The sequence below is a fragment of the Paroedura picta genome, chromosome 2 (assembly GCF_049243985.1).
Source record: "Paroedura picta isolate Pp20150507F chromosome 2, Ppicta_v3.0, whole genome shotgun sequence".
NCBI classification, from domain to species: domain Eukaryota; kingdom Metazoa; phylum Chordata; class Lepidosauria; order Squamata; family Gekkonidae; genus Paroedura; species Paroedura picta.
This window is the reverse complement of record NC_135370.1, coordinates 111,040,604-111,055,846: the sequence shown is the minus strand read 5'-3', so window position 1 is coordinate 111,055,846 and position 15,243 is coordinate 111,040,604. Positions and strand designations below refer to the sequence as shown.

The window sequence follows — 15,243 nt, the reverse complement described above, 5'->3', positions numbered from 1 at the left end:
ATCGCAAGGGAAAGGTAGGGTCACCGTGGATCAATCATGCATGTTGCAGAGGGAAATTTTAAAGCACCCAAAATCAAAATGGAAATTGAATTCAGTGCATAGTGGAGGAAATTATTTGGGCTGGGAGAGGATTAAAAGCAGATTCAACCCAGATCTCTAATGGAGCATAACCTAAAATACTGAAGTTTCTTGTTGATAGCCTGATGGTGTGAATATGAATACATAATAGTATTTATGTATCTTAGACCAATTATGCATGGCAGTGGCTGCACTGGGATGCCACCTATTCCTAGCGGTGGGGCAGCATGTCCTGCCACAACCCATGTACGCACAAGGGAAAAAATCCTCCAGTGCACTGCAGCAAGACAGGGAATGCAGAAAAATCCGTGTTCCCTTCCCGTGGGCTATCAAAGGCCCTAACATGGGCCAGAACTGGGAGGAGGACTGGATGGTGCTGGCATCATCTGTTAGCGGGGATTCCCCCCCCCCCCCCGGTATGCAGGTGCTAGCCCACCTTTCCCGGCCCAAGCATAATCAGTCTTAGTCAAGCTCCTGGAGTTATACAGCTTTCCCAAAACTTGTTATAAAATGAATTGTACATATATAATAGATACTTATGCTACAGCATGGTGAATCGCACTCACTAAAAAGATGAGCTATTGTATCCTCTCTTACCAACTTGTTCTGGCCTTGGGATGTTTTTATGTACCTTGTAATTTGACTACTGGTCTAGTACCGTAATAATAAAGACTTGACTTGACAAGGCAAAGGAACTTCTTAAGACAAGGGCAACAGAGATAGAGAGGCAACACAACTTTAACAGAATATTGGACCCTCTTTTTAGGAAAGAGCAACTCATCAGTGCTGATCCAATGCCATACTTAAGCAATATTACAAACCCTGAATATAGAAGATCCTTTACTCTCCTCCAGTATAATGCTCCACCCTCAGCCTATCTGAGGGAGAAATTCAACAGGCTACCAACTGCAGGCTGTGTATGAATTTGTAAAGAGGGCCAGATTGAGGCCACAGAGCATGTCTTGTACAAATGTACAATATACAACTTCTTCTATCAGATATGAAAAAACTGTTACATCAACTATTGCTAGATTTGCCTGACTAGCTACTGTGATCAGAAGGAAATGGGCTATTAATCCACTTTAGCTTTTGACAGGTCAGACTGAAAGAGGTTATTTATAAAACTTTAAACACATTTTAGTGATTCTTATTAATGCTATTTTAATGTTATAGTTCAGGATGACATGACTAGATTGTTCTTATTTGTAAATTGGATACTTTTTGTATTATATCAGTACTATGACTACTGGTCTATGATAATCAATAAATTACTTTGACTTACCAAACTATATTCTAAGCTGAATTGTGACAGCCAGGTCCAGGTGATCCTGGGAATTCTCTAAAGAAACAAAAAATATTTTTAATTAAATTATGTTGTAATGACATGTGCATGTGAATTTATTCTACACTGAATTACATTGCTGTAAGAATACACAATGCTAAATAGATTTCTCAGATCTCAGTTCTTGAAAATGGTTGAACATGTGTCCAGATCACATCTAAAATATTCAAAATGTAGGTTGCTCCATTACAGTTATGACATCTTGACATTTACATGACCATTTAATATGTACAATTCTATAAACAATTCGAACTTCCTATGACATCATTACTTATGATGTAATACTGGTGGAAAGATATTTTTCAAACTTGTAGAAATATTAAATGAAAGCAGCTTGCTTTTGAGATCTGTACGCTTAATTTCTCAAGCCATTTTTTTTAAATTAAGTGTTATACAACCAGTAAATTCATGGGGAAGAGCCTCTTGTGGCGCAAAGAGCCTCTTGTGGCGCAGAGTGGTAAGGCAGCCATCTGAAAGCTTTGCCCATGAGGCTGGGAGTTCAATCCCAGCAGCCGGCTCAAGGTTGACTCAGCCTTCCATCCTTCCGAGGTCGGTAAAATGAGTACCCAGCTTGCTGGGGGGTAAACGGTCATGACTGGGGAAGGCACTGGCAAACCACCCCGTATTGAGTCTGCCAAGAAAATGCTAGAGGGCGTCACCCCAAGGGTCAGACATGACTCGGTGCTTGCACAGGGGATACCTTTACCTTTTACCTTAAATTCATGGGGGCGGAACAATTAAATATACAAGGGGCAACAGAAAATGAAGCTATAATCCTCAAAGCGCTCAAACTTAGAAAAATTACATCTGATTTGACAGACAGAGGAGGCAGTCTTTTGTCACTTACGAGCTCTCTGAGTGATGTTGGTTAAGTTATTGTTTCTCAGCCTCAATTTACTCTGTATAAAGTTGAAATATTAGTAACCTAAAAGTTCTCTCTCTCTCTCTCTCTCTCTCTCTGTGTGTGTGTGTTCATGTCTGTGTGTGTGTGAGAGAGAATATTATAGCAAAATGCTGTGCTTTGTGTGTTATAGCAGTAATAATATTTCATTGCCTTTATATTCTACTAGCTTTCTTAAGGGGATTCAGTTCAATGAACAATGGGCCTCTTCAGAAACCTCGGCATCAGAATTTGTATGCTTCATTTCCTGCACTATCCTAGACTCACACACTGACCCTCAAGTATCTCCAAAGATCTGCGTATGTCATGGTGTCCATCTGTGAAACTGGGGTTATTAAGAATTTTGTCCCTCTGTGTGGGAGTTTTGGGGGTTCATTAATGAGCATTGTGCAAGTAAGCTTTGAGACCATCCTGTAAAAAAGCACCACAGAAACACAAAGTGTGATTATTCTCCAAAGGAGTATTCTTAAATAGGTATGCAATAAAAATAGGTTCTCTGAACTGAATAACAAGCTGATGTTTTCTGCTGAACAGATTATCTCTGGCTATGAACAATGTGAGTATAGCCCTTTTATTCCCACATTTCAATTCAGTGAATTTTCTTTAAGGGGGAAAAAATCTGCACAACCATAAGAACTCCCTGTGTTGAAGGACCCACAGGCTAGATAGGAATTTGCATTAAAAACTTACTCCAGATGAAAACATACTGCACAAATTCATCAAACAAGAAATGCCCCTGGAGAATAATGCCATGATTAGAGAATGAATAATGGGAGAGGCAGGCCTATAAGCCTTTCAAGAGAGTGTACATGACCCTGAAGCAACTCTCAAACCATCCACCCAGGAGCTGTAGTGATTATATAGTCATCCGTATCTTTTATGTGCTGCACATATATTACATGCTCTGCATTTTTCTTAGAAAACTAAAGGAATAATGAAGTATCTCAAATGTTTTCTTCATTCAAAAGTAAAAGAATGTATTGCCTACTTTCATAAGAGAGGAACCTCACAGCCATTTGTGCAATATCAGATCTTCTAAGTGAAGACCACCTGGCTCTGGACAATTAGGATGGAAATCTCATTACAATAGGTTGGGGTAGGGGAGAGTAGTCTGAAAGTTATATCACATATATACACACAGTGTCATTCTAAAACTGACAGAATAAGTTCTGTCAGATTTAATACATTGAGCTAAGTTAATGCTATAGAAACATATTAATCTGATCAAGCAATACATTCTTCCCACATTAATCTATTTATTTATTGTATTTATAGAAAAAAAGATAGGAGTTTCTTCGGAATGGCATATTCACACATACATGTACACAACTTGATATCTGTACATTTGAATCTTTGGCACTTGACAACTGTATTCATATGTCTTTATAGTGAATCCATGTGGTAGGGAGTGGAATAAGGTTTGCATAGATGACTGCGTGAACTAATTTTTTTGAGAAAAAGTTTTTAACATTGAATTGTATGTATTAATTAATATGACAATAGCTCCTAACACATGTACAAGTCATCATGATGTAAAACACATCTTGTATTCGCTGATTTTGTGCAAAAGAAACAGGGTTTTCAGTATCGTTTTGGACTTAGATTCTTGATTTCTGAGATTTTATCCATTTTTCAACCTGAGTGTCTACAGTTCCCATTGTACATGTTCATTTAATGTACTGGTGAAAAATGCTGAACATAATACATTGCCCAAAGAAAAGACAATCAGTTATGTAGTACCAATTGTCATCAGTTATTGTCTGGAAAGACCCTTCATACCAGATCCAGTATACAATATAAAGGTATTAAGGTGCCTGAATGAGAAAAGAATGGCTGTGAGTAAACTGCAGCCGTGGTTGCCACAGCGGAGGGGGCAGGGCAAAAGGACGCTGAGGCGTCGGCCCGCAGAGAACAGCCAGCGCGTCCCGATGATGCGGCAAGCAGCAGGCCTCGGGTGCCGTATTTAAGTGCCACGAGCCGGAGCTCGCCTCTTTTGCTGCACAGAGAGCCAGAGGACAGTCACCCCCCCCCCCCCGCCCAGTCATTGGAATTTTTCGTCACAACTGTGGAATAGGGGCATGAGGTGGAGTGTTTGGCCAGGGACCCATTTGTGTACTGGGACCCTGGGGTTGGGGGTCTTAATAAGAGACCAACTAATACCGAGTGCAGCCTTACCCGGCTGGGAAGGTCAGGGGCTCGGGGCCAGGAGGTAGGGATGGCTGTATGTGGTGGACGCCCGACAACCATTAACCGACCTCCTCCCAGGGGAGGGCATTCAGGGGCAAGGGAGCCTTCCTCCCGGCTGGGAGGAAGGAGGACCCAGGGCGCCTCTTGAGCCCAGGTTAGCAGCCGGACGGCTGCATGGGGTTCACTCCTACCTCATGTTAGGCCAACCCTAGTTCAGGGGTTAGTTAATAAGGTTGTGGCCTTTTTGATGCCAAGGAAATGTGTTGCATCTTTATTGGCCGCTTACCACACTGCCAGGCAATTAATTATCTTAGAAATCAAAATCTATACTCTTCCCACAACATTGATACATATTTTTAGTGATGTGTAAAGTCATGGCTGTACAGTCCTGGTACATGATCTTCATCCTTACCCTTTGTCTCAGGCTCGTTTTTAATATGGAGAAGGAGAAGAAAGAAATGAAGACACTGTTGCTGCCACCACAGACAGTAGAATATGCCGAGGATGGATGGGCCTGAACAGAATGCAGTACTGGTGGCAACTAGGAGCAAGTGAAATGATGGCCACTAGGAGCAGCTGCTGCCAGTGCCCCCCAGAAGGAGGAGAATGCAGCAGCAACAGCTTTTCCCAGCAGCCATCACCCTTGTAGGCAAAGTAGGGGTTGGCAGCAGCAGCAGCAGCCTATTCCAACCCTGTGAGAGAGAATGCCACTAGCTCCCTTACTCTGTTACTAGCAGCTGTTACCAACCTTTTCAGTATGGTGTACTATCCATGGCTGGCATGTAGTTTTTTGCCACCCTCAGCAAACTATGATCTTGGCACCCATCTAGTTCAGCATTCTATTTTCTTCAGCAGCTAACCAGATTCTTTTGAGAAACCAACAAAGCACCACAAAAAGTTCACAGCTTCCCTCACTATCAACTCTAAGGAAGTGGCATTCAACATACATAGCCTTTGCATCTTGAGGTTACATTTCAGCCTCTCTTTCTCCATGGAGCTTTCTAATCCCCCCAATGATTCTAAGAAACTCACTCTAGTAACCATAAGAACACATTTTACTTGATCAACAGCTATGTGCAATGAAGAAAAAAAATATCAACTGAGCCATGACATGGAAGAAGATACCATTTTCAGATTCATTTTGGTTTTCAAAATACAAACAAGAGCAGTGGAAAGAACAGGGGCCGCCATCAAGGAAGGCTGACTTGCAACCCACTTTCAGCGGCTTCGCAACCCACTTTTGGGTCTTGACCCACAGGTTGGGGAATATTGTTCCACGGCGAAGAAGATGAGGGGTCATAGCCAACTTTTTGGCTGCATAGCATTGTGTAGTGCTGAGAATGAGTAAACTTGGAAGGGCCCAATCGTTTTTACTACATCTTTTACCTTTAAGACCCATTCTCTACAATGTTTATGGTATGTTATGTCTTACACAGTTTTCTATTTACATTGTTTTCTAATTCTGTGATCCTAGGAATACTGTGTTGCTTGCTGGATGCTTTAAAGGTAAAGGTATCCCCTGTGCAAGCACCGAGTCATGTCTGACCCTTGGGGTGACGCCCTCTAGCGTTTTCATGGCAGACTCAATACGGGGTGGTTTGCCAGTGCCTTCCCCAGTCATGACCGTTTACCCCCCAGCAAGCTGGGTACTCATTTTACCGACCTCGGAAGGATGGAAGGCTGAGTCAACCTTGAGCCGGCTGCTGGGATCGAGCTCCCAACCTCAGGGGCAAAGCTTTCAGGCGGCTGCCTTACCACTCTGCGCCACAAGAGGCTCCTGCTGGATGCTTTATGTTGTCTAATTGGACTGTTTTTGAAATATATATATATATATATATATATATATATATATATATATATATAGCAATCCACTTTGAGCCTCAATGAGAAAGGCAGGTGGTAAATGGAGCAAATAAGTAAATAGTTCAAGAGGATTGGGAAGAATGCTCTGTTGCTCTGTTACAGGGGGTCAGGGCCAGCTGAAATCACAGACTATTGATGTGCCAATTTAATAGTAAATCTCTCAAGATTAAGGGTGTAGTGCAGAACCTAGTCATATGATGCCATGCTGTGTCTCCTGACTGTTCCCAGCCTCAGCAAACCCTATATATTTAGAGTCAAGAAAGTACCTGGTCCACAGAACTACATCTGACAACACTGTGGCCAGTAAAAAACAGAGAATAGCTAAATGCTGAAAAACTGAGCTTGACACATTCCATGGATTGAGCCTTACAAATATCCTTCCATCCTCAGTAACCAAACTATACCTGGGAAGTAATGAGGAGTGGATTGACTACCTATGCTAGTAACACCAATACGGTGACCACTTGTGGATTACAGCCTGTGAAACAAATATCCTCACAGAGTACTATTCCTACTAGGAAAACCTTTTATCTATGACTCGTAATAAAGCCCGCTGTATGACGAATACAGCAGGCGCTAGAAACTTACAGTTTTGCGTGTCCCCCCTGCGGCGGCTCTCTGGGGCGGCGGCTCTCTGGGGCGTCAGGCCGCTGGGCAGGGAGCCCCCGGCAGCCGCGCTCCGCCCGGCTGCCAGGGGCTCCCTCGGGCGGCAGCCTGATGCGGTGAGAGGCGTCAGGCCGGGAGCAACTGCAAGCCGCACTGCGCGCAGCTCACAGTTACTAGTGCTGGGAATCAGAGGGACCAATCGGCAGGCGCTTCGTGCCTGCCGATTGGTCCCTCCGATTGTCTGTCCAGAGGAAGGGTCCAATCCGGACCCTTCCTCATCACGGACACATCCCGCCCCAGAACCCCTTAGCGCTTTGTTTAGTCCGCAGCGCCGCCAGCGGTGTTTAGATGTCTTAAGAATGTAATTTAAAATGTACGCATATAAGTTAGTGCCTCTGTATAATCTTTTCAAAACCCTTGAGCTTGTTTTTCTAAAGGGGGAGGGAGAATGCAATTGTACACTAAGCACCTGTCCCAAAGGGTTTCAAAGGTCTTTTAGCATATTTTCCATTGGGACTGCACCATAGCACTCCAGATGGGGCCCAGCCAATACCTGATTGAGTAATAATATATCTTTCTTTTGGCTGATATTCTATCCCCCTGCTTATACAGTCTAGGTTGCTTCTTTTTGGCTTCAGTCTATACCAGGCAGAAGGTTTTAAAAGATAAATCTCTTCCAAGTATATATTATTATAGAAATAAAAATGTATATCTACATAAGCAAATATCTTTTCTGAGTAAGATAATGCTGTTCAAAAAGCAAAGACAAACTTTCAAAGAATGCCAGAAACAAAATATGTAGGACAAGCAGAAGTTCAACAAATGTGATTTTATTTTATCCATTAAGGAAAGCTTCCTGCTTCAAAATTAGGGCCTCGAATTTCAGCAACTGCTGTAAATAAGAGGTTTCAGGCTTTCAGCCTATGATATTAAACACCAAGCAATACAGGCTGCTGACAATGCCTGCAAATGCATCTGCAAAGCACAGCTTTAATGGAAATACCCTCATGAGTGATGCCTACCCCAAGGAGTAATGATTCAAAGAATCATTCTGGCACTGAAGCATAATAGCTTGTGATTTGAAAAAAATAATTCCACTGAGAGTCATACAGGGGACTTGATCCAACATTCATTTCAACAGAGAAATTGAAGCATCAAATGGACATCAAAACAGAAATTCACTTTGGTTGGATTGTGCCCTTCATTTTATGTCACCAAATAGCCCTTTCAAATGTTGAAGTTGAAAATTTGATGTTTCTGTGTTTTTAGCAAAGCAAATTAGCATGGCTTTTCTTAAAATTTCCATTTTAATCCACCTGATTTGCAGCCATCAACTTGCTGTTTCAAAACCTATCAAATTCCATCACAAAATATTTAACATAGATATGACATTCCTTGGCCAAGTCTTGAGAAAACTAGAGTTTTCCTACTGCATGCTCAAAAACACAATAACACCTGGGCTGTACAGAATCCACCATCAATCATACACTGTCAAATCTGTTATTTGTGGATGCAAAATATTAACTATTTCCTGCCATAAACCTCTATGATTAAAAAGAGAAAGCAACTAAAATTAATCATTGTCATAGCAACTTCAGCAACATATCTTACTTGCATAATAGCCAGTGCTTCAAATTTGTTGCAAACTTTTTTTTGTAAAGTCATTTGGGTGTCATTTTACATTTACTATATACTTGGTATGTAAAAGACAAATGTTATGAGATTACGGAACAGATACACATCTCCACTTCTTATTTATATAGTATGTATCCCCAATCATTGTGCATTGTGAAGATTGTGCACTATGTACAGTTTAGACACAACACCACAGAAGCAGTCTGCCCACTAGGTGGTCATAGGCAATTGCCTAGGCTGTTAGTAGTAGTGTTCTGTCCAGCCAGGCAGCTTTTGGCTGAAGTTCTGAGAAACAGGAGATATTCTCCCCCCGTTGCTTTAAGAGATAGGATGCTGGGAATTGTAGTAAGCTTGCTCTTTCCTGTATTCCTCAAATGTGATTGAGTTAAGCCCAATTTCTTGGCTAACAACCAAGGCGGGAAAATGCCTTGAAATAGACAGTGGTGTGTCCACTCCTAGAAACTTACTCTAGACTAATGACAGCTGAATAACTACCATCCAGTATCAAACATTCTTGAGCAAGATCACTGAACTTTAGGTAGCAGACCAACTTTCCTGAATGATGCATATGGTTTGGATCCATTCCACTCTGGTTTCAGGCTGGTTTATGTGACTGAAATGGCTTTGGTCATCCTGGGTTAGGAGATGGATGGGGTAGTGTGACCCTGTTAATTCTCCTGGACCTCTCAGTGGCTTTTGGTACCATTGATCATGGTATCTTTCTGAACTGTATTTCAAGGTTGAAACAGAAAGCCCACATCAAAGGAAGGTTTCCAACTGCAGGGCTGGGAGGCTGCTACTCTGCCTCTTGGCTTTAGGCCTGTGAGGTCCTGCAAGATTTTATATTGTTCCCTATGTTTTTATATATATTTGTATAGCTGATACAAGAGGTCATACAGATGTTTCAGCTGAGTTGCCAGCTATATGCAGATACAACTTCTTATGGAAGTATACATCTCCCAGTCCCACTCACACCAACATTATTTTCCCTGTTATTACCTGTGATGGTTATCCTCAAAGCATTCCTACCTTCTTAGATTACAAATTGCAAACCTCATATGACTTACTCATCAGTAAACATTCCCAGGGCAGTGGCCATGATTTACTCATGAGGAAACATTCCTGGGATACATGTTTTTTCTGGCTTCCCTGGATCTGAGACAGCCAGCAGGGGGGGCATTTCTGGACATCCCACAGCCCCCCCCCCCTCTCCAGAAGGCAAGCAGAGGCTGCCCCAGGAGGCAGCTCGGTCTTCCCCTCCCCTATATCCTCTGAGTTGAGAGACCAGGGCAACTTACAGTCAGCAGGGCATGCTCTGAGGCTGCCTCCAGCAAACTTCTGAAGCCAGCAGGAATTTTGAGGTAGAGAGCTAACTTGTTATTAGCCCTTCCTAGCCAAGGGCTCCCTCCTGATTGGGGCTAAACTACCAGGGCAGTCACTCCTGGCTGAGGGCTATCTCCTGTTAGAATATTTCCAGAGGAGCCCAATGAAGTAGGGAGTTGTCCTCATGCAATTTGAACTGATTGGCCTTCATTAGCAGAGTGCTATTTGGTGGCACACCCCCCAGGGAGGGCAAATAAGGTTGGGATAGAGGATGGAGTAGAGTTGTTTTCTGTTGCTCCAAAGGATCAGACCATAACCAATGGGTTGAAATTAATTCAAAAGAATTTTCAGCTAAACATCCAGAAGACATTCCTGACGAAGTAGTTCCTCAGTAGAACAGGCTTCCTCAGGTGGTAGTGGGTTCTCCTTCTTTGGAAGTTTTAAAGCAGAGGCTAGATAGCCACTTTGCAGAAGTGCAGATCATGTGAATTTAGGCAGATTGTACATGGCAGGGCAGAAGGGATTGTGACCACACTTGGCTCTTCTGGCCCTTTCTAGCATTTCCAGAGAAATGTCAATTACAACTTTTGGGTCGGGAGGTATATTTAATCCAGGCCAAACTGGCCACGGATTCTGGTTTGGGGGGGGGGGATCATTTGGACATGGAATTGGAGTCACTGTAGGTGGGCAGGTAGTTGTAAATTGTCTGCATTCTTTATGGCAAGCCCTGTCCTTTGAAAACTGTTTCTGCTGTGACTATCACTACATTGTCTGGCAGTGAATTCCACATTTCAGTCACTCTTTGGATGAAGGGAAGGGCAGGAGCTTGCCTACCATAGCAAGCATAGTCCTGGGCCTACTCTGCACACAATAGATAATGCACTTTCAATGCACTTTAGAAGTAGATTTTCCTGTTCTGCGTAGGAAAATCCAGCTGCCAAAGCACACTGAATGTGCATTATCCTATGTGTGCGGAATGGGCCCAGGTGATTCATTTTCTTCTTGGGTCAGAGCTTATTGGCTGCATATGAGCTGAAACCTTGTCCACCTCCCCCATTAAGCCACTTTCAAACTAATCAAAATAACCTTTAACCATATTGCTTTTTTGGTAAGAGATCAAAAGATGATCAGTGCCACAAAACTATATAGAGCTGTTAAGTTATCCAGGCTATACTTCTATGCTGATCTTCAGTTAGTATGATCATGTTCCTTCCACTAATTCAAAAGCTGGTTTATGAACTGCTAATTTTATACATAATAACCTGTATTAAAAAAAACAATGTAGGTGTCATCAAGTTCAGACACAGAAGTTGTCATTTCTATAGCGAAAAAACAGGATATCTGTGGATTCAGTTATTAGGTTAGTCAGCAAGGCCCAGTGGCTCAGAACAAGTTTTAAGACATGCAGCTGAACATGAAGAGCACTCACTTTTTGAATCTTTTTGGCACTTTTATATTCCTACATAGCTGTTTCAGAGTTCCCTTCACAATACACCAATTCACATCACAGTAATCCTTACAACTGCCCAGTAAGGTATATCACTATCATTAACCCTTTATTACTTTGTTAATTTACAATTTTCCTGCAGTGTCTCAAACATTTACCAAACACAAACATTGCTGATGCAATAGATTAGTTTAATCTGTTAAAAAGGCAGATGATTAATTAATTAAAATGTTTTAAGGAGCTGATTTTCTGGGAGATTCCACACACACACACACACACACACACACACACACACACACACTGCAGTTGATATATTTGCCATGACCAACCTTTGCATGGAACATAAAACAAGCATTGAGCCTTGAAGCTGAGGAATTTGACCCAAAGATTTTAACAACACCAACTGTGACCTTCTAATTGCTTCAAAGAAAAGTGAAACCAGAATCACAGGATATGAAGGAGATTAGAATTTTATCATAAAGGAGTGGGCCTCTTAAAATTGTGCCTGTCGTTAAGCAATATAAATTGATTATTCCCAGCAGAACTCAGCAGCAATACTTTCTTGATGATGGATACATTGTATCAATGTTGGCTTTATCAGTTAATGTTTTGATAAAGATGATGAATAGATATGAAAGCAAAAGTAAATGGTGAAATTTCATCTAGTTTATGCAGATTGCAAACAAAAATTTGCCACTTCCCCGAGGTTAGCAGTGGTCTCATCAGAATGTTTTACTACTTGATCTCTACAAATGAATTTGGTTTTCTGACTCTGATCATCAGACACAGAACAAAGAACTCATAAATCTATAAACTCCAGTCATTGTAAGCACATATCCAAAACTGGCTTAAGTATACATGTAGCACAAATCTATTGGTGTTTACTCAGAAATAATTCACACATTCCCAGGGAAATATGCATAGAATTGTAACCATAAGCTTTCTTTGTTACTGTCACCATCATGGGAGTGGGTGTCTAGTGTATGGCTTCACTCTGAGTCTTCTTCCATTACTGCTTAAACTAACATCCCTTCCATTCCATTATGTAAGCTCCCCTAAAAACCAGCAAACCAGGTAGGTACTTAGTTGCAGAGAAGACACTTAGGGCCCTGGTTCAGCTCTCTATTACAGAGGATGTCAAGGGAGTCCACAGGACTGCTTTGTTCAACCAAGGAAACTTCACTAATGTCCTATGGAAGCTATTCAATATTCTTTGGGGGATAATCTTTCAATCAGTGACCTACCCATTTAAGAGGATTTGTCTTTCCAGAAGTTTAAACCAGGAAGTGGTCTCTATGCGTTAATAGTGTGGTTTCAAACTCCTCTACCCATCCAGAACAGAAAGTTATGACTGGCTATATAGGGATGGGCACAAACCATCTCACAAACTAAAATTCATGTCAAATTTAGGCTGTTCCATGGTTTGCAAACTGATATTCATGGCAGGTCTACTGGCATAAACTTTCCATGAACTTTCAAGCAATGCATGGCAGTTCATGAATGGATATGTTTCCAGACTGCCTCCACTTAATTGAAATGTTCACCATACATCTCACCATCCAGGCATGCTTCAAACTGTCATAAACCACATTTTCCTTGTTCATGCCCATCCCTACTGCCATATATTTTGAGCCAAGTGTTAACTAAAATACTTTCATGGTTGCCATGGTAGCCATAAAGTCCTGAGCTGTCCAGATTCAATTAACATACTACCTAATCAGATAGTCTTAGGGCTGTTGATGGTGACCCCCAAACTTCAACAGCTTTCTCAGTGCTGTGGAGAGCCCAAGGTCACTCAGCTCGTTACATGTGGGGGAGTGTAAAATTGAACCCGGCTCACCACTCCTAACCACTACACCTAGCTGGCTCTCTACACCAAGCTGGCTCTCAGTCAGCTAGTCAGCCAAAGCAGTTGACAAACATCAGTGCTTAAGTGTTTTCACAAGCTGTCTTTAAAAGTTCTTCTGTACAGTTTCCTAAAAGTCAGAAGGCTGGGGATTTGTCTCACATAATCTGGCAGACCATTCCTCAGTGATGGGACACCTTTGAAAAAGCTGGGCAGTGACAAACTGAACCAAGTGTGGGAGAGATAAATAAAAGACCCTGCTCCTCTGAACAAAGGTGGTGCACAAGTAAGAATTTGGGGATCCCAGATTCTGATGGGCTTTAAAGGTCAAGACCAACTCCTTATATTGAACTTAGAAACAAATATGCAGGTGTTCTCAGACAAAAACTTAAAAGCAATGTCTTGTTAACACATGGCAAGTAGATAATGCACAACTGCCATAATACAAGCAAAGCTCTGGCATATCATTAGTCAAGCCCTTAAAGTATCTTATATCTCTTACACACTAGCAATAATACATTGTGATTATAAGGAATACAATAGTTCATTTTATTGGTTAGCTTTCTTGGGATTTGCATTTCCAGTCTTGTTATCATCCCCACTGTTTGTTGAAGGAAATCACATAATGTTTTGTCTAAGTAAATAAATCTACATGAACTTTTGGTCCTCTGAGTTGCGTCTTTTCTCATGCATTCGGGTACACATGCAAAACTTATGCAAAGTTATGTTTCCATCAAAATTCCTCCAAGGAGTATGAGTCATCATAAGGTTTATTGTAGAGTGCCTTGAATTGACTAGTCCATACTGCCATCTAGTTTCAGTTCTTTGTTTTCAACCACATGGATCATGCAGTCTCCCCCAGCTGTAGGAAGATATATTGCTATAGCTAGGAGCTAATTTTAGCCACATACCATATACATTCTGTAACATGTATAAACAGAACAAGCATGTGCCATCATAAACCCTTTTAAAGGATAATGTTTGACATAATAAAGCAACCATAGGTCTTAGCCAACTTAGGAGCGAACTGAGAAAATCACAGCTGAGCACAGCTTTTAACTAAAGGGAGCCAAAATTAAAATCAAGATTTGGAAATCCCAATTATTTGGGACATTCCAAATCCAGTTCAGAACTTGGCAGCACTTTAGAAAATTATGCATTATCATGTTATTTTGCTACAGGGATGGATATGTTGGGGCTGGCAGTCTGGAGGCATCCAGGTACTCCCTGGCAGGGAGTCAAGCTGGGAAGCAAACAGGCCATAAGACTGGTAAGTGCAAATGAGAACAGCACGGAGGAGACTGTACCAGTCTGAGAAGTTGTTCTGAATGAAGAGCTATACCAGTCAGGCAAGGAAGCTGAGAGCCACTCTGGTACCCAAGCAAAGATTCCCTCAGGGATCCCTCTCATACAGTTTAGTCCAACTCAAAAATCATGCAAAAACAAGTCTCATGACCTACCCATCATGATGAATCCTTTGGTGACCAGGGCCCCAGAATTTTGCCCCATAGTTCCTCCCTGTGAACAGAAATGCTATACTGGTTTGTAGCTTCAAACTACTGAACTGGTTTCAGTACTCTAGCAATCCTCAAGGGTGAAGCTGAAGCACAGCAGAGAACATGCCAGCAGCTTCCTTATCTGGCAAGCTATCATGGTGACAGAGAATGAGGAACAGGGGGTTATTTGCAGAGCCCTTATCCCTTTGCAAACCAGTCTAAAATGTCCTTCATTTCTATAATACTTTACTGATACAAATGTATCCTATTTCCTTCCAGGGAAATGTTTCTCTTTCTTATGCGCTGTTGCCTCTAAATGCCTCTCCTACATACATGAGGATTTACCCATTACATCTGAAGAAGTGGACCATATGTATGCTAAAAATGTTGTTAGTCTTTATGGAAGTACAAGTGTACACAGCTACCCCTTTGGAATTATCTACTGTTCAGATATTTTCATGAGAACTTTTCATGGCACTTTAATGCTCAACTGGAAAGGCAGAAGCAGTTCCAGGAAGA

The 15,243-nt window shown here is 41.8% G+C and overlaps 1 long non-coding RNA gene across 1 annotated transcript in view; it reads right to left on the bottom strand.

Annotated features, from left to right (window-relative positions):
- LOC143828777 (uncharacterized) overlaps window positions 1–14,779 on the bottom strand; it is a 35,416-nt gene extending 20,637 nt beyond the window's left edge. Inside the window, exons 1-2 of the long non-coding RNA XR_013227871.1 lie at window positions 14,689–14,779; window positions 1,361–1,417 (exon numbers count right to left, since the gene is read on the bottom strand). This is a non-coding gene — a long non-coding RNA (uncharacterized LOC143828777). The remainder of the gene's footprint in view (window positions 1–1,360; window positions 1,418–14,688) is intronic.
- Window positions 14,780–15,243: the final 464 nt, after the last annotated feature.